The sequence below is a fragment of the Narcine bancroftii genome, chromosome 7 (genome assembly GCF_036971445.1).
Source record: "Narcine bancroftii isolate sNarBan1 chromosome 7, sNarBan1.hap1, whole genome shotgun sequence".
In the NCBI taxonomy this organism is placed as follows: Eukaryota; Metazoa; Chordata; class Chondrichthyes; order Torpediniformes; family Narcinidae; genus Narcine; species Narcine bancroftii.
In genome coordinates this window covers 86,905,883-86,930,421 of record NC_091475.1, presented here as the reverse complement: position 1 = coordinate 86,930,421, position 24,539 = coordinate 86,905,883, and the positions used below count along the sequence as shown (strand labels likewise).

The window sequence follows — 24,539 nt, the reverse complement described above, 5'->3', positions numbered from 1 at the left end:
AAACCTAAGGCAAATCTACCCTATTTATGATCCTTTTAATAACTTCATAATAACTCCTTTTATGTTAACCTCTAGTAGAGCTGTGGGAGTTGACTGCTGGGATGAAGTGGGAGCCATTTAGACTTGATTGTAATTAGATACTACCTGTATTGTCTTCCTGAGATGGTTCCACTTCGGCCACACATGATATGAGTGTGTTGGATTGTTTGTGCAATGTACAATTCCCTTGAACCCTGCTCTCTTTTATTTTTTTTGCATTTATTACACGTAGTGCTTTCCATGAAAAAAAGACCTTTGTGTACAGATGGGGCAATATTCGTTAAGAATATTCGTTAAGAATTGAGGACCCAGCCAGCAAGCTGCCCTCTGAAATTAGAATCAGTGAACACCAAGTGCTCATTGTTGGCTGAAACACAACGCATAATACTGATTCTATTGTGTATGTCTAAATTGGGAAGTTGAGCAAATATCTACAAAAAATAGGGATCAACTGGTAACCACGATGCATGTAGTGTGAATTGTAGAGGTTTATGTGGCCTCTCTGTCTGTAACCTGGTGGGAGTGAGGATTGTGGAGGGTCATGTGACCTTTCTCGCTTGAGCCTAGTTGGAAGTCACCTCATTTACAAATTAAGGGTTAGATCTGCCCACCTGTGAGGCCTACATGTGATTGGTTCTGGCAGCTGACGTGATTGTATTTCCAAGTGCCAATCAATGATTAGATCTTCCTACAGGTGAGGCTGATGCATCATTGGTCTTTGCAGGTCATGTGGACAGCTTTTGCTTTGGAAGTGCTGAGTAGGTGCAGTCTCTGTCTCCCCCTCTTTGTTTTCTGCTATCTTGAAACCATCCCTGAAGTCCAGTTTGCAGGCAGCTCTGGATCCTGAGCCCAGGTCAATGCTGGAAATCAAGTTTATATGTATTGTGACAGATTATGTTGTGTTTGTATTGCATATAGATATAATTTTGGGAGATAAGTTAGGAAAGTTTTTTAGTGTAGGTCACACACAAACACTTTAAAACAGATCTTATTTAAAATACTGGAGCTCTACTCATGCTGGACAGTCCAGCGCCAAGAGCCTTTGCAAAAGCTTTGGAGAGTGCACAAGAGACATCACTAATGGATTGTTATTTACAAAAAGGCAACAGATGAAAGAACTTGTCAGAGCCACAGGCTGTCTGGAGTTCTAAGAGGGTCATGTGGTTTTGCAAGCAGAGAGAGTAAAACAGGCTTTTCTTTCTTAGAGAGAGGGAATTCAGTTCTGCAGTTTTACTGTCAGTAGCAGCAGCTGGGATTGGAAGATGACAAGCTTGTGGAAAACCCCATTTAGAAGACTGGTTGTGACTGCTTAGTTCAACCTGGTGAAAACCCTTGTTCATCCCAAAGGAGAGGACTGGCTTCCTAATGTTTCATTTGAAATAAGAGAAACAAGGAGGAACTCTGTGTGACCTGAAAGAAAGAGGTTATCATCTGGAAAACTCTGATGGGGCAAGTTTCTTCGGCAAGACACTGAAGTGGCTGATTAAAAGGAATCAGTTGTCTCTCTCTGAAAACCGACAAGAACCTTCCTGAGCGGTAACCATTTACCTTTTTAAGCACCAAAGCCTGGTGAACTCCATAAATGATAAATTCTGTAGTCACTATAAGAATTGCCTGTAACCAATAAACTTAGAGGAATGAGAAGTGAGATTAGACTGTGAATCAAATAACTTTTCTGAACTTTTACACATGTGCTTAGATTAAGAAGGGGGTTAATTAAGTTAATAATATAAAGTTAAAGTTTGATCCTGTTTTCATGTTTAAAAATAATTAAAAGCAACTTTTGTTTAAGTAACCATTTGTTTTGGTGAATACCTATTGTTGCTGGGTTTTGGGGTTCTCTGGGTTTGAAACAGTATATACTTGTGATCTGTAATAATTTACAGTTTATTATTGTGTTGTGTCTGCCAGAGACAGCGAGAGTTGTGGGTACTGTTTGTTTAACCCTCACATTCCAATTGGAAGTTGAGAATGTTTACCAATAATTTATTTACACCCAATCTGTAGTTATTTGTATATTATTGTTGTATATGTGTTCATTAGTTGTGACCTTTGCTCAACTCAAGGCTGCGAGCCATGGGCAGCTCCAGAGGAACAACTGCATTGTGCCCATTCTGGATCCTGAGCACCAGCGACACTGGAGATCAGGTTCATTTGTATGTACTCATTTAGTTATGCAGTATACTGTGGCTGTTGGTGGTGGGAGCTGAAGAATTTAAACACTTGTTTCTCGTTATATTACCCCTGTTGATGGTGGATGCTGAAGAAGTTAAACCCTTGGTTCTCCATATACCACATCTGTGGGTGCTCATATCTTGGTATAGTATGCCTGTGGGTGGTGGTTTCTGAAGAAGTTAAACCCTTGTTTCTTGGTATATCATGCCTCTGTGTTCTGTATGCAAGTCAGTCAGTGTGTGGCCTTTTAGCGAACTCCCGAGTATAAATAAAACCACTGTTTATTGATAGCATATGTCCAGCCTTAATTCTCTCTGAACCCGTTGAACCTTTTCTGAACACATCAGTACATGACAGGATAACGTGTGATGAGGGTTCTGTGGTTATTCATCTCCTCTGTGTTGTAGAACACAAACTCAATGTGTAAAGAGTCAAGAAAAGACTATGAGCATTACCCATCCATCCTTAATAATGTTTATCTAAGATACTATAGCAGCGTTCACTGCTTCTTAGATGTATCCTGCTATACATTAGTTCTGACTTTAACACCAGGCACATTAAAGGAAGTTTTAAGGAAGGATGTGTGAAAAAGCAAGCCAGATAAAATTCACCGTTACATCTGACAAGCTTACTCCTATTATCTGGAGTCTGTGTAAAATATTAAATTTAGTACAATAAATCAATGTAATAAGTTCAAACTATCCATAAAGAAAATTAACTTGAAGGCATAAATATTTAAAGACACTGCTTCATTGCATTGGAAAGGAGAGAAAATTGAAAATTAAAATGTTCAGATAAAATTGAGTCATAAGCTGGCCTCACTGAACCTAACATCAGGTTCTTTGATTTATATTTCTCAAAGCCAAATCTAACAATATGAAGCTTTCATGTTAAGGATAACCTTCATGATCTCCTTGTTTGTTTTACTCTTTGATCAATGTTCATAGCTCAGCCACACATGACCCAGCCCACGAATTGGCACGGAACCCATTTACAATCTTCCCATTTTATTCTTCTCGTGTTCCCATTAACTTCCCCAAGATTTTAATGCAATTTAGATTGGCCAATTAACCTACTGACTGGCATATCTTTGAAACCAAGTACCTACACATTTGAAGGAGAATATCCAAACTCCACACTGATACAACTGGACCTGGATCTGTGGCGACACCAGGGTTGATGTCCTCCTGTGTGGTAACTTGAGGTGTCACCCCCACCCCCCTCAATGGACCTCCTCCTGTACCAGACCATACAGAATCCTTAGTAATTTTTTGGTAGTAAATGTTACTCATAAATTGTAATTCCCATCTCTTTGGCTTGGCTTCGCGGACGAAGATTTATGGAGGGGGTAAATGTCCACGTCAGCTGCAGGCTCGTTTGTGGCTGACAAGTCCGATGCGGGACAGGCAGACACGGTTGCAGCGGTTGCAGGGGAAAATTGGTGGGTTGGGGTTGGGTGTTGGGTTTTTCCTCCTTTGTCTTTTGTCAGTGAGGTGGGCTCTGCGGTCTTCTTCAAAGGAGGTTGCTGCCCGCCGAGCTGTGAGGTGCCAAGATGTACGGTTTGAGGCGATATCAGCCCACTGGCGGTGGTCAATGTGGCAGGCACCAAGAGATTTCTTTAGGCAGTCCTTGTACCTCTTCTTTGGTGCACCTCTGTCACGGTGGCCAGTGGCGAGCTCGACATAGAACACGATCTTGGGAAGGCGATGGTCCTCCATTCTGGAGATGTGACCCACCCATATATATATATATATATATATATATCATTGAATGTAATGGCACTAGTAATGAGATAAACAACTATAAAAATTAAAATTACACCCTTAAATTACAATAGCATATTCACAGCAGCAACAAAAACAACAGTGCATGCTTTTAGCGCGTGCAGACAAAACTAAGTGATTCAAAGCATCATTGTAATTGGGTAATAATGACAGTCTTGACTGCAGTATATTAGAAAATTCACAAAGTAAATTAGAGTTTTAGCCTTGTAGGTACATTGATACATGTAAGCTGTGCTTACAAAAATGTTTTTGTTGTTAAAACTAACTATTGGGATATTTCTAGTAAAGAAAATTTATGCTGTAATACTACACGAAGATTTTGTAGACTGTCATTTAGGTGGAACCACCTCTGATTATGTCACCCGGTGTGGTCCACACCTCCTTTGTGAACCCAGTGACCTTGATCACTGGAGCTGTGAGGCAATGGCTCCGCAAGTGCCACCATTCTGTTACTGTTAATACCATTACTGTTGATATTAACACCATTACTGTTAATATTAATTAAACGATGAAATCACTTGGTTTATATTTACAACTATTCTCAATAGGGGCCACAGCACATTTAAGGGGAGCTGCAGGCTGAAACATTAAAATATTTTATTGATTTTATGTAGTTGGTAGGAAAGAAGTACAGAAGAAACAAGCTAAACTTGACTACTTCACAGATTCTTAAGGGGGGGCCATAGCTTAAATAAAAGGTTGAAAATGGCACGTTTATAAGGAATGTAATATATGGAAGTATTATACTCAAGGTTATATAGGATTTAGTTTACCCTTTTGGTCACTTACTAATGATGATTACATATCTTCTGTTCCTGCTACTATGTCAGTTATCAGTCTTTCTTCATTATTTTTGTCACCCACTTCAAAGATGATCATAATGGTGAGGCTCAGAAGTAGTCTGGGCAGCCGATGATGACTAGAGTTGTAAGAGCTTCTCTAAAAAACAATCAATTGTCCATGCTCAGGTATTCTGCTGAATCTTTTTTATTATTTGCTGATACATATTTTTTTCAGAATTGCATCCAAAGGCACAAAACTGAACACGCGCACGCCCATGCACGCACGCGCGCGCACACACAATATAAACTTCCCTGTCTGGTAAACAAAATCTTACCAACTCCAAGGTCAGTCATGGCAAAATAATAATGCTATTCGGTTTTTAATAAGAGACAAAATTTTTTTATTAAGTGGAGCGATGAAGTATCAAGTGAAAAATGCATTCAGAGCTTGGGCAGGGTAGACGCAGTGACGTTTCATCTTGGATCCAGTGTTTGGAACAGGGATGAATGTCAAAATAAAGACTTGGTCCTTTTGGGATGAATTAAGGATAAATGGCATTACACAGAGGCCTGAGAATTTTTGGAATTATTAACCCAGGAGTATATTTAAGATGGAAATCGATATACTGTTAAGCAATACAGGAAATTGAGTAAAGTACGCTATTAGCCTTAAATTTGCTTAATGGTGAAGGAGCAAGAGGAGCTGAACTGTTTCTTATAAACATGCAAAATAGGAGCAGGAGTAGTCCATTTGGCCTTTCAGTCTGATCCACATTCAAAATAATCATGGCTGATCTCTCTGTAACCTTGACTAAACATTGACAAACAGAACGAATCCAATTATCCAAAATGGCCGGACCAGCCCCATTTTGGATAAAGGTTTTTTTTTGGAAACCAAGTAATTAAAAAAAAAAATAGCCCAGATGTAACAGAAACTTTAATAGTGTTTATAAAACAACAAAGATTAAAATAAAGTTTAATTCTCACCAAAAAATTGCTGGCCACAACCAATCACTGACACTTCCCCACTGAGACCCCGCTCGCACCAGGGGCCTGAGGACTGCTGCTGCCAGCCCCGCCAGGGGTTCCGCTGATTCCGGTCCTGTCCAGGGTCTCAGGTCCCCGGTCAGTTCAGCTTTGAAAAAAATTTGGATAATCGGAGTTGTACTGTAGCAAATTTCAGATTCAGAGTCTGATTTCAGATTTATTGTCAGAGTACATACATGACATCACATACAACCCTGAGATTCCTTTTTCCATAGACTAGGCAAAATTACTACTTATTGGTTGTGCAGAAAAAAAACTGTACGCAGTATGTAAACAAATAAAGAACAGATAACAAATGTAAACAAACTGTACAGAGAATTTTAAAGAAATCAAAAAAGATTCCTTATATGAATCCTTGATTGAGTTTATCATTGAGGAGTCTGATGGTGGAGGGGTAGCAGTGGTTTCTGAACATGGTGGTGCAAGTCTTCTGGCACCAATGCCTCTTCCCTGATGGAAGCAACAAGAACAGAGCGTGTGCTAGGTGGTGTGGATCCTTCATAATTGCTGCTGCTCTTCGATGGCAGCATTCCCTGTAGACCTTCTCAATGGTGGGGAGGCCTGTGATGTCCTGGCCTGCGTCCACTACCTTTTGCAGGACTTTATGCTCAGGGGTATTGGTGTCTTCATACCAGACCATGATGCAGCCAGTTAGCACACTTTTCACCAGACATCTGTAGAAATTTGCCAAGGTTTCTGGTGCACCAAGCCTCTGCAAACTCTTGACGAAGTGCTGATGTGCTTTCTTCACGATGCCATTAGTGTGTTGGGTCCTGGAAAGATTCTCGAGATAGTGACTCCCAAGAACTTGGATTTACTCACCTTCTCCATCTCGGATTCCCCCCCCCCCCCCATGATCACTGGATTGTATACCTCTGGTTAACAACCACCTCGTTAGTTTTGGTGACGTTGAATGCAAGATTGTTGATGGTGCACCATACAGCCAGGTTTTCAAGCTCCCTTCTGCATGCTGACTCATCACCTTTCTTTATACAACCCACTACCATGGTACCATGGATATAGGAATATTTTACCCCTTGCTTATCTCTCTTTCAAAAATATTCGATCACTGCCCTTTAGGGAAGAGATCCAAAGAGCCTTAACTTTCTGGGGAAAAAAAATTATACTGAACAACAAAGATTTTTCTTCCTGAACACTTTTGAGTGTATTTTATGGACTTTGGGCTGCTGTTCACACAAAAAAAATCACCTTAAGATTTCCTATCGCATAATTTTTTTTAAGATATAACCTATTTTAGTGATTTGCTGTTATATTTTTAACATGCTTCATGCATACAAAACCAAGAAAATACATTTTGTGCCTTCTCTTATGATCTACCCTGCTGATCTTGGTGGTCTTCGTAACAAACATGTTGAAAGGTTTCACCAGGACATTGCGATCAGGGAAAAGCAGTATCGGCAACTGAAATCCATCAAATGCTGGTCGACTATTAGACACTGACACAAGAGGCATCAGATGCTGAGTACAAATGAAAATCATCAGCAAAATATTTTTTCAGTCAGTTGAATTAACGCAGTCAGCATCATTAAACATACTAAATTCAATAAAAGTTGATGATTTTCCAACTTCCTACATGATGCAGCAAATCTGAAATCATTGTTGAGTTCAGCTTGAAGATGTCTATCAAATTCTCTTTTTTAAGGGAACAAACCTTTTGAAGAAAAATTTTGTCCAGTGTAATTTTACCTCTCCACAGTTTTATTGGGTGACACTTTAAATTATGACTCCTCATTCTAAACGCTCCTCAGGGTTTTGTATATTTAATTCAAAGGGCATCCCTCTCAGCCTTCTAAACACCAGCAAATACATGCTTAGCCTGTCTAAATTACCCTCATAAGACAACACTGGCATTCAAGGTATAAACTAATTGTTTACATGTGTACGTTGTGTACAGTTTTTATTTGAACTACCAATAAATGGTAATTTTGCCTCGTCTGTGGAAAAAAATACATGTAATCATGCAATTAAGAGTTCAGTTAAGATGTTCAAATAATTGTTTGGGTTATTTGTAATTTGCAATTATTTTCCAGGTTCTTCTCAGTAGAAATAGTTAGTTTCCCCAAGCATGTGGGCCCACTTGCAGGGCTAAATTTTATAACTTAGCCATCTTTCTCTGGACACTGGAAGCCATTGTTACTAACACAGGGACAGAAGTAGAAATTAGGGAACATCAGAGTTTCAGCCTAGCAACAGCAAGGTACGAGAAAACCAGGATTGATTCAGGACATTTGTGTTTTGTAAGAATATTTTTTTTAGCTGGCAAGAGCTCCAAGATTTTATTCTGTTTCCTTTAAAAATATTGGAACTAATACAGATAGAACAGAGTTCCTGCATCTGTCATGGCCTTGTTTGATTCACTGCCATCTGTTCTTCTGAAAATAATTCAATTTCATCTGTTACTTTGTGTTTCTCTCTTTGTTTCTCATAACCATTATTTTTATTCTCTCCTTTCCATTTTCATGAAACCAATTTAACTTCGTATGGGTGAGAGGGTTAGATAAGAAAAGGGCTCGTTGGTGATAGGTGGATCCAAATGACGAAGGGGTATGGAGATGGATGACATGCATACAGAGCCAGGTAGAAAAAGGGGTGGGGAACAATTGAGCAGAGGCTGGTAGATGAGAGTTGAAGTGTGGTTGAGGATGACAGGCATAGAGACAGGCCAAGTAGGGGAGAGAAAGGGAAGAGACAAGTTTGTAGGTGATTCGGTGGAACCAGATGAGGGTGGGGTAGATGACAGGGATAAGTAGATGAAGGTTAGATACAGAGGCTGGTAAGTGAGAAATGAAATGAGAAGAGGGGGTATGTGTAGGTTACAGATGTACAGGGGAGAGGAAAGGGTGGAAGTGTTAAAATATAGGCAGACAAAATGAGATCATAAAGTGCATTGGAAAGGAGAAACACATAGCTATGTGGGTGGTGGCTGGATGGAATCAGATGGAGGATGGTGATGTACAGCTAATGAGGAAGGGGAGAGGAGAGGGGACAATCCCTTTATTGCCACAAATGCTACTGGTCCAACTGAGTTCCTTCCATTAATTTATTTTGTTCTTTTGTCAGCATCTCTAGTCTCTTGCTTTGACTACCTCTAACTTTATCCTGTTCTAACAACATTTTAACTCTCTTCCCTTATTTTCCAAATGCATCTTGACTACTCACCATTTCCAGCAGGCCTTGTTTCCATGGACATAAAAACCTGCAGATGCTGAAAATCTGAAATAAAAACAGACAACACTAAGCATTCAGCAGGCCAGGAAACATCCAGGGAAGGAGAAATAAAATTAATATTTCAGATCTGAGAGCTTTCATAAAAACTTCTCCAATGAATGGGCATTTTCTCAGATTGACTACACTTTTATTTGTGATAATCTGTTTGGAGAAGGTACGGTTCCAGTTCCATGTAACTTGGGTGGGAAAAGCCAGAGCATTTATCACAATGAAAAAAAAAAGTCCATTTGCAGCCAAACATCTTAGGAATAATCCAAAATTAACCAATTTTTCTCATTCTGTTGTTCTTTTTGATTTTCAGTGATTGTTTGAATAACTAAATTATTTCAGAAAGAGTATGCCCTCAGACAGCTCCAAGAAAAGTGCAGAGAACAAAACAAAGGACTCTACATCACCTTTGTTGACCTCACCAAAGCCTTCGACACCGTGAGTAGGAAAGGGCTTTGGCAAATACTAGAGCGCCTCGGATGCCCCCCAAAGTTCCTCAACATGGTTATCTAACTGCATGAAAACCAACAAGGTCGGGTCAGATACAGCAATGAGCTCTCTGAACCCTTCTCCATTAACAATGGCGTGAAGCAAGGCTGCGTTCTCGCACCAACCCTCTTTTCAATCTTCTTCAGCATGATGCTGAAACAAGCCAATAAAGACCTCAACAATGAAGACGCTGTTTACATCCGGTACCGCACGGATGGCAACCTCTTCAATCTGAGGCACCTGCAAGCTCACACCAAGACACAAGAGCAACTTGTCCGTGAACTACTCTTTGCAAACAATGCCGCTTTAGTTGCCCATTCAGAGCCAGCTCTTCAGCGCTTGACGTCCTGTTTTGCGGAAACTGCCAAAATGTTTGGCCTGGAAGTCAGCCTGAAGAAAACTGAGGTCCTCCATCAGCCAGCTCCCCACCATGACTACCAGCCCCCCCCCCCACATATCCATCGGGCACTCAAAACTCAAAACGGTCAACCAGTTTACCTATCTTGGCTTCACCATTTCATCGGATGCAAGGATCGACAACGAGATAGACACAGACTCGCCAATGCAAATAGCGCCTTTGGAAGACTACACAAAAGAGTCTGGAAAAACAACCAACTGATGATATCCTACTATACCTCAGGTATACAGGGGAGCCCAAGGAAGTTGAATTTATGAAAATAGTTTTATTCCCAATTGTTTTCATACCTTAAATCCATCTCCACTTGAACACAAACAAAATATATACAATTATGCTCAATTATTCAATTTTGATATAAAATGACTTATTTCACGTAGCATTTATCAATAGCTTAAAAGTCATAAGGTGCACACAAGAGAATAAGATCGGCAATGAAATGTTCAGTCAATGGATTTGGTTCAGATTAGCAATGATCTAGAATTGATAATGACTGTAATACATAGCTAGGGTTTTCAAAATAAAATTGGATAGAGGATTGAAGGAACATAATTTTCACGAAGACCAGTGAAATGGGGCTAACAGGATGATTCTGCAATTTCCTGACATGGGCTTCCTGTCTGAATAAAATTATGCTTGGCTACATCGAACTTGTAGTTTTATAATAAACAATACTATTATTGAAATTAAAGGGCAAGTTCAGGATGGAAAGGGAGCTTAGAGGCAATATTTTCATGCAGAGGCTGGTGGGTTCATGAAATGAACTACCATAGGAAATGGTGGAAGTGGCTATGATTGATATTTAAAAGATATTTGCACAGGAACACTTATCGGAAAAGGGGAGAGGGGTATGGGCCAAGGGTAGGTAAATGGGACTAGCACAGTTTGGAGACTTTGTCAGTATAGACAAGTTGGATGAAAGGACCTGTTTCTGTATTGCATAGGTCCATGATTCTGTGACTGATTTAGAATACCCATTCAATGTAGAAATGACAAAGTGATGAACTGAATAATTTGAATTCAAATATACACCTCTTAATATGTGATGAAAGTACAATTTCACCCATTCAATTGCTCAAAATCAGTATGCATTCTATGGGAACAGAATAATATCCTGTGCAATCCACTGGAGGACTCCTGCGTATATAAATCACAGAGACCACAGCAGGAGCATTGATAATAAGATGCACATCGAATTGGAATTGTTCATTAGTGTTAATTCATCAAAATTCCTTGCTCTGCATATTTGTTCAACACATCTGAGGTTTTTATTTAACCAAGGAGAGTATTTAATAAGAGGATGAGGGAAGTCAAGTACACTCATTTAATCATCTTCAGTAGAGTGCATGGGTTTAAAGGGGGGAAAAAAAAATTACATTGTTGAAGCAATTGGTCGATTTAAGGCAGCATGGGGAAAATGAACCAGGAAGCGACAGATGCCTTTGTGTGCTGGTGTCAGCAATGTATGCAGTCATCTAGGGACATACATTGATGGAACAACCACACAGAAAACCCAGGCTTCACTTGCCAGTTCTGCAGCCAACACAGAATGTAGAGTGAACCATCTATCCTTTTCATTGAAGCTTTATCAAACCACAGAAAGAGGCAGTGAGGATTAGACAATGAATATAGTTCCTCAGAAGAAGAGGCCACATCTTAAAGAACATGATTGCTCCCTCGCAAGACAGGGAAGACTCTCACAAATGTAAACCTGTATTCCACCCTAACTTATGATTGAGAAAGGATCATTGGGTGGATATCGGACAAGGAGCAGGGCAAGTATATATGGAGAATATTATAATGGGCCTTGAATTGACAAAACCCAGCAAACTTTCTAATTTTTCATTTAGTTTAGACACAGTAACAGGCCCTTTCAGGCCACATACCCATGCCACCCAATTACCTACAGCCCAGTACGTTTGGAAGGGTGCGAGGCATCCAAAGCATCCGGAGAAAACTCATGCAGACAAGGGAAGAGCGTACAAACTCCTTACAGACAGCACCAGATTTGAACCCCAGCCGCTGGTGGAGATTTGAGCCCCAGTCGCTGGTGATGCAAGTGTTGCACTAACCAGGATATGCTATTTTAACTTTAAAATATCAGTGGGCCATTTAAATTCACCTATCCCATCAGGAATACTGTATAATCTGAAAGCCTGGGGGCAACTGGCAGCAATTTGAGTTTGTTTGTAGTGAATGTGGAGCTTTACTCTGGGAAACAAAACTGGAATTCAGGGTAGAGATGTGTGCTAAAATGCTTCCTTTTCACAATTCTGAAAATAAATGGTACTATGCAGTCAAAGATCAGCTGAATCTGAGTTGAGCAATGTTGGACATTTTTTTTGGGGAGAGTCCCAAATTTCCATGCGCTTTGAACTCAAAAATGCAAGAAAATTAGACAAGAAGTAAACCATTCTGCCCATCAAGCCTGCAGCCTGGGTTCAAATCTGACGTGCTCTGAAAGGAGTTTGTTCATTCACCCTGTGGGCCTGCGTGTGTTTTCCCAAGGTGCTCCGGTTTCCTCCCACCTTCCAATCATGTACAGGGTGAGTATATTAATTGGATGTATTTGGGTGACGTGAGCTTATGGGCCAGAAGGGCCTATTACCGTGATACTCTCTAAATTGGATTAAAATTAAATTTTTAAAAATAACTCACGTTGGCCTCAACTTCATTTTTGTGCCCATGTGCCAAACACACAATATTTCAAATATTTATCAATTTCCACACAAAATATTTTATTTAATACAGCATGGTCACAGGTCATTTTAATCTATGAACCCACACTGGCCAAATGCACCCACATGACCAATTAACCTACTAACCCAGAAGATGGGAGGAAATCAAAGCACCTGGAAGAAACCAACGGGGAGGATGTACAAACTTCCTACAGATGGTGCCAGATTCATATCCAAATCTATCTAATGATCTGGACTCCAGGTTCTTCTATGGCAGAGAATGACAAAGATTCAAACCCACTGAGAAAAGATGTTTCTACACACATCAATTTTAAAAGACCAGCCTTTTATGTTGTAACTGCGTCCAATTGTACAAGACTCTCCCATGATTGAAAACACTATCAAAACACACTAGGATCTGATATGTTTGAAAAAGCTCATTCTGCTAAACTCCAAGTAATAGAAACACAAATTGCTTGTCATTTTCTGATAGGAGAACCTGCTCATCTTTGGAATTAGCCTATTGAATCCCCTTTTGGACAGTCCAGTAAGGGGACAAAACTTGATGTTACTCCAAGTGTGGTCTCATTATCCCCCTGCACAACTGTAAAAACAAAGCCCAAACTACCTCTTGCATAGACTCCTTTGCAATAAATGTTAAAACTCCATTGACCTTCTTAACTACCTGTTGAACCTGCCTGAGAATGATTCGGCCTCATTTGACAATAAACAATTCAACTCTGAACTGTGAAAAAAATAATTAAAAAAAAATCACTACTAAATTTCCAAGAGGAAATAAAAACTCTGCTTTATCTGAACTATCATCTGAAATAACTCTATTGAATTGCACCTAAGCTGTTGATACTCTAGATCTGTAAATTGCATTGAAAATGATTTCAGGATGTATGATAAATAATGCACATAAACAGGGTAAAAAAGAAAGGCAGATAATGGAGTTAAACAGGGAAGTCTGCAAATGATGTGATTGTTCGGCAATACACTAAAATGCTGGAGAAACTCAGCAGATGCAGCGTTTATGGAAAGTAAGGGGAAAATTACATTTTGGGCTTGAGCACTTTGTCAAGGTATGAGCAAAATGCAAACAGGCTCTTGAATAAAAAGGTGTGGGTTGGAGAAGAAATATGAAGTTTCATAATGGACTGACAATAACTGGTGGAAGAGAATGTGGGGAGGAGAAGGTGACTGATCACTGGATGAGTGATGCATGAAGAACAGATCCCTTATCCTGAGAGCAGTGGGAACAAGGACTTTACCCATTCCATTGCATTTCAAAAGTGGTTACACAAGAGCTGTCAAGCTCGGGCACAAGAATTGCTTGAACAAATCAAAACTTAAACCAATAATCGGAAGGCAAGCAGAATTCTTCCACCTTTTGTATTTTCCTCATGGACCAATGGCAATGAATGCCCATTCCTGAATGTCACTGAAAGCCATAAGTAAGCCAACTTCTTCATCCCAGGTGAGAATATTCCAGAGCTTCAATGAAATGACAATGCAGGAAGAGTGCAATAAACACTCATCAGAATGGGGCAAATACATTTAACATTGTTCTCACATATCTACTGCCCTTGTGCTTGGTGGTAGAGATTGAAGCTCGAGCAGGTTCTTTCAAAGAATCCTTGGTGAGTTGCTACTGTAAATTTTGTAGACAGTTCTAACTCTTGCTACACTTAATTGATGAAGGAGGGAATGAATATTTAAATTGGGTTCCAGTCAAGTCAGCTGCTTTGTCCAACTTTGATAGACCCAAGACAATTGTCTATAGAAGTGCTATAGGCCTAATCAAGATCACAACTAAGTTCCAAATTACTGAGCTTATGTTTCAGTACTGGTGAGATATCATCTGTCATACTGTGTATAGTATGAGTGTCCTTATTTGAGAAGGGATGCTAATACATTCAATGCAGTTTTGGAGTATATTAGACTAATAATTGGTAAAGGTGGGCTGGTTTATGAGGAAAGATTGGATCTGTGGGTGCATCCACAAGTGTTTTGGAATGAGGGAAGATTCCTTTGAATCATGCAAATTTCTGAATGATATTAACAGATTGCAGATGGGTATGACGTTTTCCCTTGCAGGGGGAATCTAAAACTGAAAAATTACTTTTAAAAATAAGGGGTTGTACAAAGAACAGAGAACATTTTTAATTTGTTGCTGAGGACAGGGGACATTTTTGGAGGACTAGATGATCGCAAATATAGTGCTGTTATTTAAAATTGGCTATAAGGATAACCTTAATAACTACAGACTTGTTAGACTGACATCAGTGGGAGAGATACTGAGAGAGAGAATCTATCTGGATGACCAGGGGAAAAATAAGGAGGGGCAGCACGGATTTTTGCGTGTGAAATCATGTCGCTTGAACTTAATAGAATATTTTTGAGAGGTGACCAAGAGAGTGGCAGCTGATATTATTTATATGGGTTTTAAAAAAAGGGCCCATGTGGTCAGCTCATATGGAAGGTTAGGGCACACAGACTGACTATTCAGTTGGATTTAAAAATGGCTTTCTGATAGGGGTCAGGGAGTGTGTCCAGTTTTTCAGACTCCATCACCATGATCAGTAGAGTGCCTCAGGATCCAGTACTAGGACTCTTGGTTTTCAGAACATATATATGAATAATCTGGTCAAAGGTATTTGTGGCAAAGTCAGTTTGTTTGTTAATGACACAGAAATATATGCTGTGGTAGATGGTAAAGAAGGTTAGCTGGGTTTACAATGGGATTTAGATCAGGTGGGAAACTGGGCTAAATATTGGCAGATGCTGTTCAAGTCAGAGAAGGCAAATCAAACCAAATACTTTGTTAACAGCAGTGATCTAAAAAGTGTACCTTAGGGTGCAAGTACATAGCTTCCAACAATGGAAGTACAGGTGGACAGAGTAATGAGAGCATTTGGGACGTTTGCCTTCATCAGTCAAAACATTGCATACAAGAGTTAAGATTTGTGTTGATGTGGTGAGGCCACACTTGGAATATTATGTGTTGTCTTGGTTGCCTAGCTATACAAAGGATATTATGATGTTGGAAAGGATATAGAAAAAGTTTACAAAGGTGCTGCCTTTGAGTTATCGTGAGAGACTGAAAAAACTAGGCTGTTTTCCTAAGAGTGTAGAAGGTTCAGAAGGGATCTTATTGAGGTCTATAAAATCATGAGGGGAAAGCTAATGTGATTAGTAACAGTCTGTTTGCTAGAGTATGAGAATCCAAGACAAGAGGGCAAAACTATAGAATGGAATGCAAAAAAAGGCTGGATAAACTCAACAGGATATGCAGCATTTCAGATTTTATGTCAGGATACATACATGACATAGATAAGTGAGGCAAAATTACCACTTATTAGTAGTGCAAAAAAAAACTGAGTAGCATGTACATGTAAACAAGAATTGTAAACAGATAATGAATGTAAACAATTTGACTGTGCAATACAGAAAGAATTTAAAAAAACAATCAAAAAAAGTGCACCAATAAGAATCCTTTAATGAGTCCCTGATCAAATTTGTTTTTGAGGAGGGGGTTGATGGTGGAGGGGGTTCCTGAACCTGGTGGTGTGAGCCTTGTGGCACCTATACCTCCTTCCTGATGGTAGCAATGAGAACAGAGCATGTGCTGGGTGGTGTGGATCCTTGATCGTTGCTGCTCTGATGACAGTGTTCCCTGTAGATTTTCTCGATGGTGGGGAGGGTTTTGCCTGTGATGGCCTGGGCTGTGTCTGCTACCTTTTCGAGGGCTTTACACTCAGGGGTATTGGCGTCCCCAGACCAGACTATGATGCAACTGATCAGCACACTTTCCACCACACATCTGCAGAAATTTGCCTGGGTTTCTTATGTCATACCAAACCTCCTGAGGAAGTAGAGGCGCTGACATACTTTATTTACAATGCCATTAGTGTGTGGGGTCCAGGAAAGATCTTCCAAAATAGTGACTCCCAGGAACTTAAGTTTGCTCGCCCTCTCCACCTCTGATCCCCCAATGATCACTGGATTGTATGCCTCTAGTTTTCCCTTTCTGAAGTCAATAATTAGCTCCTTAGTTTTAGCATCTTGTGGAAGTAAAGGATAACCAACATTGTGAGGGGTGTAAAGGATGTTTTTCATTCAGAAGTTTGTGAAAAATGTTGTAGAGGAATGTACATCAGCTTTCTTTAAGAAACATGGATAACTGCATGGATGGGAATGGTTTGATGTGATTTGCGCATAATGTGAGAAAGTGAGACAAAAGGAGACATTGTTTGGCAAGGATAGGCTGAGCTTGTGGGCCTGTTTTCATGCTGTAAGACAATGACTATGACAGAGAACACTATGCTTTCCAGCCCAACGGTCTGAGTGAACATGATGCCCAAATGATATTAAATTCTGTTGCTTGCTCATGATATACATCCTTCTATTTCCTGCATATTCAGATATTGCTCTTGAAGCCTTTTCACCTCTAGTCCTGGCAGCCGGTTCCAGGTGCCTGGTGCTCTCTGTGTAAAAAAAAATGTTGTCCCCACTCTTTCAATGTCTTTCATTATTTTATAAACTTCTATCAAGTCTCCCCTCAGTCTCTGATGCTACAGAGAGATCAATTCAAGTCAGTCCAACCTCTCCCCAGAGCCCATACCATCTAATCCAGGCAACATCCTGGTAAATCTCTTCTGTACTCTTTCCAAATCCTCCACATCGTTTCTGAATGGGGCAACACTACATTCCATTACAGCCTCACCAAAATTTTATGTAGCTGCGACATGATTTCCTTTCTTTTATTTTTAATGCTCTGCCCAATGTGCCAAGCATACTATGTGCCTTCTCTATCACCAAATTTACTAGTGTAGCCACTTTTAAGGAGTTATAGATCAGAACCCCAGATCCATTGGCAAATTAATGCATTTAAAGTCCAGCTATTAATTGCATACTTTCTTCCACATTTGACCTCCAAAAGTGTAACCTCACACTCATCTGTATAAAACTCCATCTGTCATTTCTCATCCCATGACTATAACTGATCTGTCTTCTTGGTTCTTGATTCTCCAAAATATTCCACATAGAATTTAAATGGGAGGTGGGGGAGGGTGTGCTGAAGGAGGAGATTTTTTTGAAGAAGACCTGTCTTAAATTTAACTGGGTCTGGTTGTACTGGGGAAGAATATATTGCTGCACACATCCATTCTGGAAGATGGTTCTACAAATTGGGTTGTGTGCCCTTGTCTGTACCTAGCAGACTTGGGTTCAGTGTAGGATTGGTAGTCCTATAGCATTTTGCACTTTGTAAAAACAGGTCAGGTGCTGAGCTTCAAGTCTGTTTTGGAAAGAGCTCCACTTTAATGAATCCAAGAGCTTTGTAACACTTGCTTCTCTTCCGTATGTATTTGTGACGAATTGGGGCGCCTGTCTCAGGACTCGTTCAATGGTAGTTGGGCTTTTGTTTGTGTATGGGTCCCATGCAGTTACTGCATATTCCATATGTGGTCTGACGAGGATGAGGTACAACTTGACAGAAGTTGAACAATGATGGAAGTTGCGTCTCAAAAAATTTAAGAATCCTGTTGCCTTCACCGTTGTATGATACATCTGATCATTCCAAAGCAGGTCATTCTGGATTTCAATGCCAAGGTCTGTTTGGTTTCTTCAAGGCTGACACCCAGGAATTTGTATGATGTTTTGCCTGGTTTCTTCTTCCTGGTGACAAGCATGGTTTTGCATATGGAAGGATTGAACTGCATGCCCCATTTTTGTGACCATTCTACCATACTATCAAGATCTTTTTGGAGAGAATCCTCTTCATTAAACAGTCATCCGTGAATAGTTTAGTGGCGCTCATGACTTTTCCATGAATGTCATTGATGTAGACTAAAAACATATACTTTGACAGACCTCTATATTCACCACAACTCCACCACTCTTTGTGTCATCTGCAAACTTATGAGTTACCCACCTAGTTTTTCAGCCAAGACATTTATATATAAAATTGCAATGAACAGGGCTACCAACACTGATCCCTGTGAAGCACCAGCGCTGACCGATTTCCAGCCAGTATAAACCTTGCCGCCACTACCCTGCGTCAGCAAGTCTAAATCCAAACTATCAATTCACCATGGATCCCATACATCAGTAACTTATCAGCCTACCATGAGGGGCCTTGTAAAGTGCCTTACTAAAATCCACATTGGCAACATCTGCTACCCTACCCTCATCAAGTTCCTTTGTCACCTCCTGTAAAACCTCAATTGCATTTGTAAGACAAAACCTACCCTGCATAAAGCCTCATTGGCTGTCTCTAGTTTGGCCTGCTTTTCCAAACACGTGTAAATCCCATCCCTCAATATCCTCTCTCATAATTTCCCCACAACATGGCTGCACTGTTAGTGTAGAGATTAGCCCAACTTTATTACACGGCAGCAACCTGGGTTCCAATCTGGCGCTGACAGTAAGGTGTTTGTATGATGCCCCTGTGTCTTCATGGGTTTCCTCTGGGTGCTCTGGTTTCCTTCCACCCTTCAAAATGTATGGTGGTTGTATGCTAATTGGAGTATTTTGGGCTCGCTGTCAGAAGGGCCTGTTACCATGCTGTAATTTTTAATTATTAAAAATATTAAAAGAGATGTGAAGCTTGCCAGCCTTTAATTTCCTGGATTATCCCTTCTTCCAGTTTTAAACAAAGGAACAAATTTGTCTGCCCTTCTGTTCTCCAGGTCCTTGCCTGCTGGTAATGAGGATTCAAAGATTTTTGTCAACTAAAATATCATTCAGTCAAAAATAAGGCAAAATAATTTCTCCCAGCATATTATGAGCCTTTTAATATTTTAAGAGGTTCAAAGTTATTTGATATCCAATGGGGAAGGGAGTGATAAGTTACTCAGGGAGTTGGAAATGGAGAGTTCTGGTTACAATCAGAGCAGTCAGGATATTAAATGTAAATCAGGTATTCCTGATTCACAAATGGAAGTTCCAATATCTTAGTGCCAGCAAGTTTGCAAAACACTCCTTGCATTTCACTTCTTTGCAATGCCATTTTCTGATTCACTGGATTTAATAGTTACGCAACAGTGTCTGTGCATAAATTATCATCCTATTTCATGGCAATGCAATTATCTGACAAGAGTGATACATTCCCCTGACTCCAAACATCCATACAAAAACATACAAAAATACAGCACAGCACAAAGGAACAGCATATCCTTTTGGCAGATTGACATCATTCTTCTAATTACAGTCAATATCATTTAACCTGACTGCTGTTCATTTGACAGATGCCAGCTACTTTGATGTTCTGTAAAGTCAATTAATTCCTGGAATCCGAAGACATTTATATTAAGCGTAGTCAAATGTGGCAGTTATAATAATCAGGTCTCATGGAGTCTTATCAGTATGGATAAAGCATTGCTGTTTGCAATTCTGTTCTCAAGTCTAGTGATGCTAAAGTTGTTAGCATTTGTTTGTCATAGGTGACAAAAGATGGATTAAGCTTTGTGTGGGAGAAAGCACAATTAAACACATACTTGAAGAGTATCATCCCCTTAATTCCATCACATCATTGCTAATTCTTGAAATTAATTCTTTTGTAAAATACAAACATGAGGGTTGATTTGATTTCCTTATTGAAGTATCTTTGCGATAACATAATGTTAGACTGTCCTCGAAGAATATGATGTGTTAGTCCTCCTATTTAAAATCTGAAGGTAAAACTCCATTTCTTCTGGAATGTTTGCACATCAATCAACGTTATCTATCATATTCAGTGTACTTGGTGTGGCCTCCATTACATTGGTGAGATGAAAAACACAGTTTGGGTGACTGCTTCTCCAAACATCTTTGTTCAGTCTCTGGGTACAAGCTTGAACTTCCTGCAGCCAAGTATTTCAATTCCCTTCACCATTTTCACACTGATATGTCGGTCCTGAGCCTCATCCATTGTCTGGGTGAGACCAAATGTAAATCTGAGAAACAATGGATCAAATTTTCTCTGGACAACCTTCAACATGCAACAGTAGCTGGCACATTAGCAATAATGATGAGATAGTTTACAAAGCGGAGGTCAGGCAGATTGTAAAATGCTGTGAGAACAACCTGAATCTTAACTTTGACCATACAAAGGAGATGATTGTATGATTCAGGAAGATAAAGGTTGACCATTCTCCATTACACATCACGGTTTCTGTCATGGAGAGAGTGGAGAGCACAAAGTTCTGTGGTGTGTATATACAGTAAAGGATAACCTACCCTGGACTCCCAACATGTTCTCATTAGTCAGACAAGTGTAAAAGTGCCTATACTTCCTAAGGAGGTTGAGGAGCGAAAGGCAACCAGACCCCATCTTGACAACTATTTTTTGCAGGAGCAGAATTGAGAGTGTCATGTCTTGTGGCATCATATGATAGCTGAAAAGCATTAGACTGGAAGTCAATACAGAGGATCATCAAAAGGGACGACTAGATTATTGGGGTCTTTCTTTCCTCCATTGACAACATCTACCAGGAGTGTTACTTAAATAGGGCTCATAGGCACTTTCCATTCAGCACACTGTATCTTTCACCCACTACTATCAAGAAGGAAGTACAGGAGCATCAAAATCACAAAATTTTTATCTATTTTTATTTTCAATTTTGCTATATATATATATATATATATACACATGTGTGTGTGATTTTTATACACTGTGTGTGCATGTGTGTGTGATCTGGAGAAAAGTTGCTTCGTTCAAGATATAAGATTCTTTTATTGTCATGTAATAAAACAGATGTAACAATTACATGGAATTGCATTTAGTCTGCTGTAAGGAAGAGAAAGATTCACAATCAACAGAAATTTCCCAGCTCCCCTTGCAGTCAGAGAAAGAGAAGCAAGCAAGAGTCCAACAGATACGCTGAGTATCCTTAGATATGCCATCAGTGCTCCCCCAGTCTCTGTGTTACTTGGGAGGCTCAGATGAAAATAAACTTGAACCAAATGGAAAGAACATTGATTTTTCCAATTTTAGATGATCCCCACATCTATCTGGTTCCACTGCTTACATCTCGTCTTTACTTACTGTTGTTCCTTTTCTTCTCTTTAATTTACCTTCCCCCTATCAGTGATCTCTCTTGCTTCCCTTCTCTCCAAATCTCCCAACTTCAGACCAATACCCTTTCACCTCTTGGCCCCTCTCCTTCACCACACCCCACCCCCCCCCCAATATATGTAATATAACTCTTTTTTTTTGTCTCATTACAGGGTCCTGACCTGAAACATTGGCTGACCTGTTGCGTTGAATTTCTCTTCAGCTCTATTAAGTCAATTCTTCTACTTTTATGGCCTTTCAACACTTCAAACGAGGAGCTGGCAGAATATTAACTCCAACCTTCCACTGATGCTTGCTGCTATTTCTGCATTCATCACTCAGTGAAACCAATCATTCTTGTGGAAATCCGGTCCTGAGACTTCTTTTTTATTTTTGAACCATGAGTTGTTGAAGCCAATCAACTGTTATTATGCAAGGTTATCTGCATAGCTAATAATCTAACTTTGTCAGAAGTCAGGTCTGAGAAGAAATTACTCCTGCTAAATACATCATTCCATTAACTCAAGATTTATGATTTACAAGGTAAAATGTTGGAGTAACATGAACTATTGAACATCAGAAAAGTTTGGATTCTCTTCCCGTTGAGTTGTCAGAGAAATAACACTTTCATGCACAGAAGATGAAAGATTAAGAGCATCTTAGTTTAATAATGTACCTGAAAGTACATTGAGAAGCAGCTTGGTTTGCCAGAGGCTTTTTATCTGGCTTTTAATCTTCTTTCTCAGGAATGGTTTCATAAACAGATTTCTTAAGGTTGTGTGGAGGCATTCCAGCTTCCAGAGATACATGAAATTATTTTAGCAGGGTAGAGTAGTAAAATTCATGAGCTCAGTCCATTGCAAAGGATTAAACGCATCAGATGAGGAGCTCAAACTAGCCTATTCAAGAATTATCTTGGGATCATGCTACATATGCTGTGGTAGCCCAGACAGTACGCAGTCACATGAAATAATGTTTCAAAGGATTAAAAGTTATTGTTCATAGTCAATATTAAATATTCAACAGGAAAAAAAAATTCTGTTTTATTTTCCTCATAGTTGTTATTCATGCTCATTCCTCAAAATCTCTTTACCAGGGATACATCTATCAAATGGTAAATTGGGCAATATTTTAAAGTAATAAAATCTGCAGATTTTCTCAAAATCAGAAGCAAAATTAATTAAAATTTGTCAGATTGACAGAATTTTCTATTGCAACAATCAAGATCAAATTTGATTCAGTTTAACTTGAGTTATTCCACGGTATTTTATGTGGGGATTAAGGAGAGAATTGAATGAGGAAAACACCATCCGCGGATATCACACTATGAACCAGATGAGTGAAGTTTAAATCTCATTCTTGAGTGCAAAATCAAAGGTTTGCAATGTTGGGAGAGCAACATTCTGTTGTCAGTGCCTATTTTTCAGATGAGATAATAATCTGCCCCATATTGTATGAAAATACAAAATGTCCTGGCACTTTTTAATATAATTTTAGAAGGAGAGTTATCTCTGACATTCTACATAACATTTATCCTTTTATCTCAAACCAGTTGTCTGCCTTTTCAAGGGTGAGAGAGATGGATATTTTCACTAAAGGATGATGGCAACATGCAGGAGATGGAGCCAAGGCCAAGATGAGATCAAATAATATCTTACTGATTGACAGATTAAGGCTTGAGGGAGTACATGACCTATTCCCGTGGCCCTTTCACATTACAATTTGCTGGAAACATATTGGGTATTGTCATTCCAATATTACAATGGTGGCTATATTTTAAAAGGAATTTCAGTAGAAATGCAAGGCTTTCTTTAGAGTATCTTCTACCTGCAGAAACAAAAAAGTTGTGTGATTTGTCTAATCTACTTCGGACAGGAAGGTGAATAATCTTCTGTAGAAATTGAAAGTTGACTCCCATGTGTTGACCTTTTATAGTGAACATCCATACTTGGTTAATTCCAATTTTCACCTGATCACCTGATTAACTAAACCTTCCCTATCTCATAACCCTTGAATTTCCTTTCATCCATGTGCCTGTCTAGGCATCTTTTAAATGTCCCCATTGTGTCAGCCTCCAGCATGACCCCTGGCAAGTCATTCTAGTCATACTTACCATTAACATCTCCCTTAAACTTTCCTCTCCTCACTTTGTACATATGTATTCTGGTGTTTGCTACTCTTACCCCAGAAATCATCTTTCCTGTAATGAGGCGACCAGAACTAAATGCAATATGCCAAGTGTGGTCTAACCAAAGTTTTATAGAGATGCCACATTATCTCTCAACTCTTGAACTAATGAAGGGTAGCAAACCATAAGCTTTCTTAATTACCCTATCAATCTGTTCCCTTCAGTTTTCAGATTTATTGTCAGTACACACATGGCATCACATACAACCCTGAGATTCATTTTGTAGCTGTGGGCATGGCAGAATTACCACTAATTGGTAATGCACACTATACATGGTGTAAACATGTAAACAAATAAAAGAACTGTAAACAGATAATGAATGTAAACAAACTGACTGTGCAATGCATGGAGAACAAAAGAAAAATCAATGAAGTGCATAAGTAAGAGTCCTTAAATATAACTCTGATTGAGTTTGTCATTGAGGAATGTAATAATGGTGGGGTAGCAACTGTTCCTTAATCTGGTGGTGCAAGCCTTGTGGCACCTTTTTAACATTAAATATATTGAGTGCCAGACAGTCTCAGGAGTGAGTAGATTCTAAATTTTGAAGACTACCCAATCATTTTCACTCTATTGATTATAGTTTAATGCACCCTTTCCTTATTTCCATTTTACTCATTTCAAAATGTTTCTTTTTGCCTCAAGAATGCTAGGAGCAAGTCTCA

At 39.4% G+C, this 24,539-nt stretch overlaps 1 long non-coding RNA gene across 1 annotated transcript in view; it reads right to left on the bottom strand.

Moving 5' to 3' along the window:
- Positions 1-5,773: 5,773 nt before the first annotated feature.
- The window catches only part of LOC138739900 (uncharacterized), a 39,565-nt gene continuing 20,799 nt past the window's right edge, over positions 5,774-24,539 (bottom strand). The window contains exons 2-3 of the long non-coding RNA XR_011342533.1: positions 9,008-9,061; positions 5,774-5,915 (exon numbers count right to left, since the gene is read on the bottom strand). This is a non-coding gene — a long non-coding RNA (uncharacterized lncRNA). The remainder of the gene's footprint in view (positions 5,916-9,007; positions 9,062-24,539) is intronic.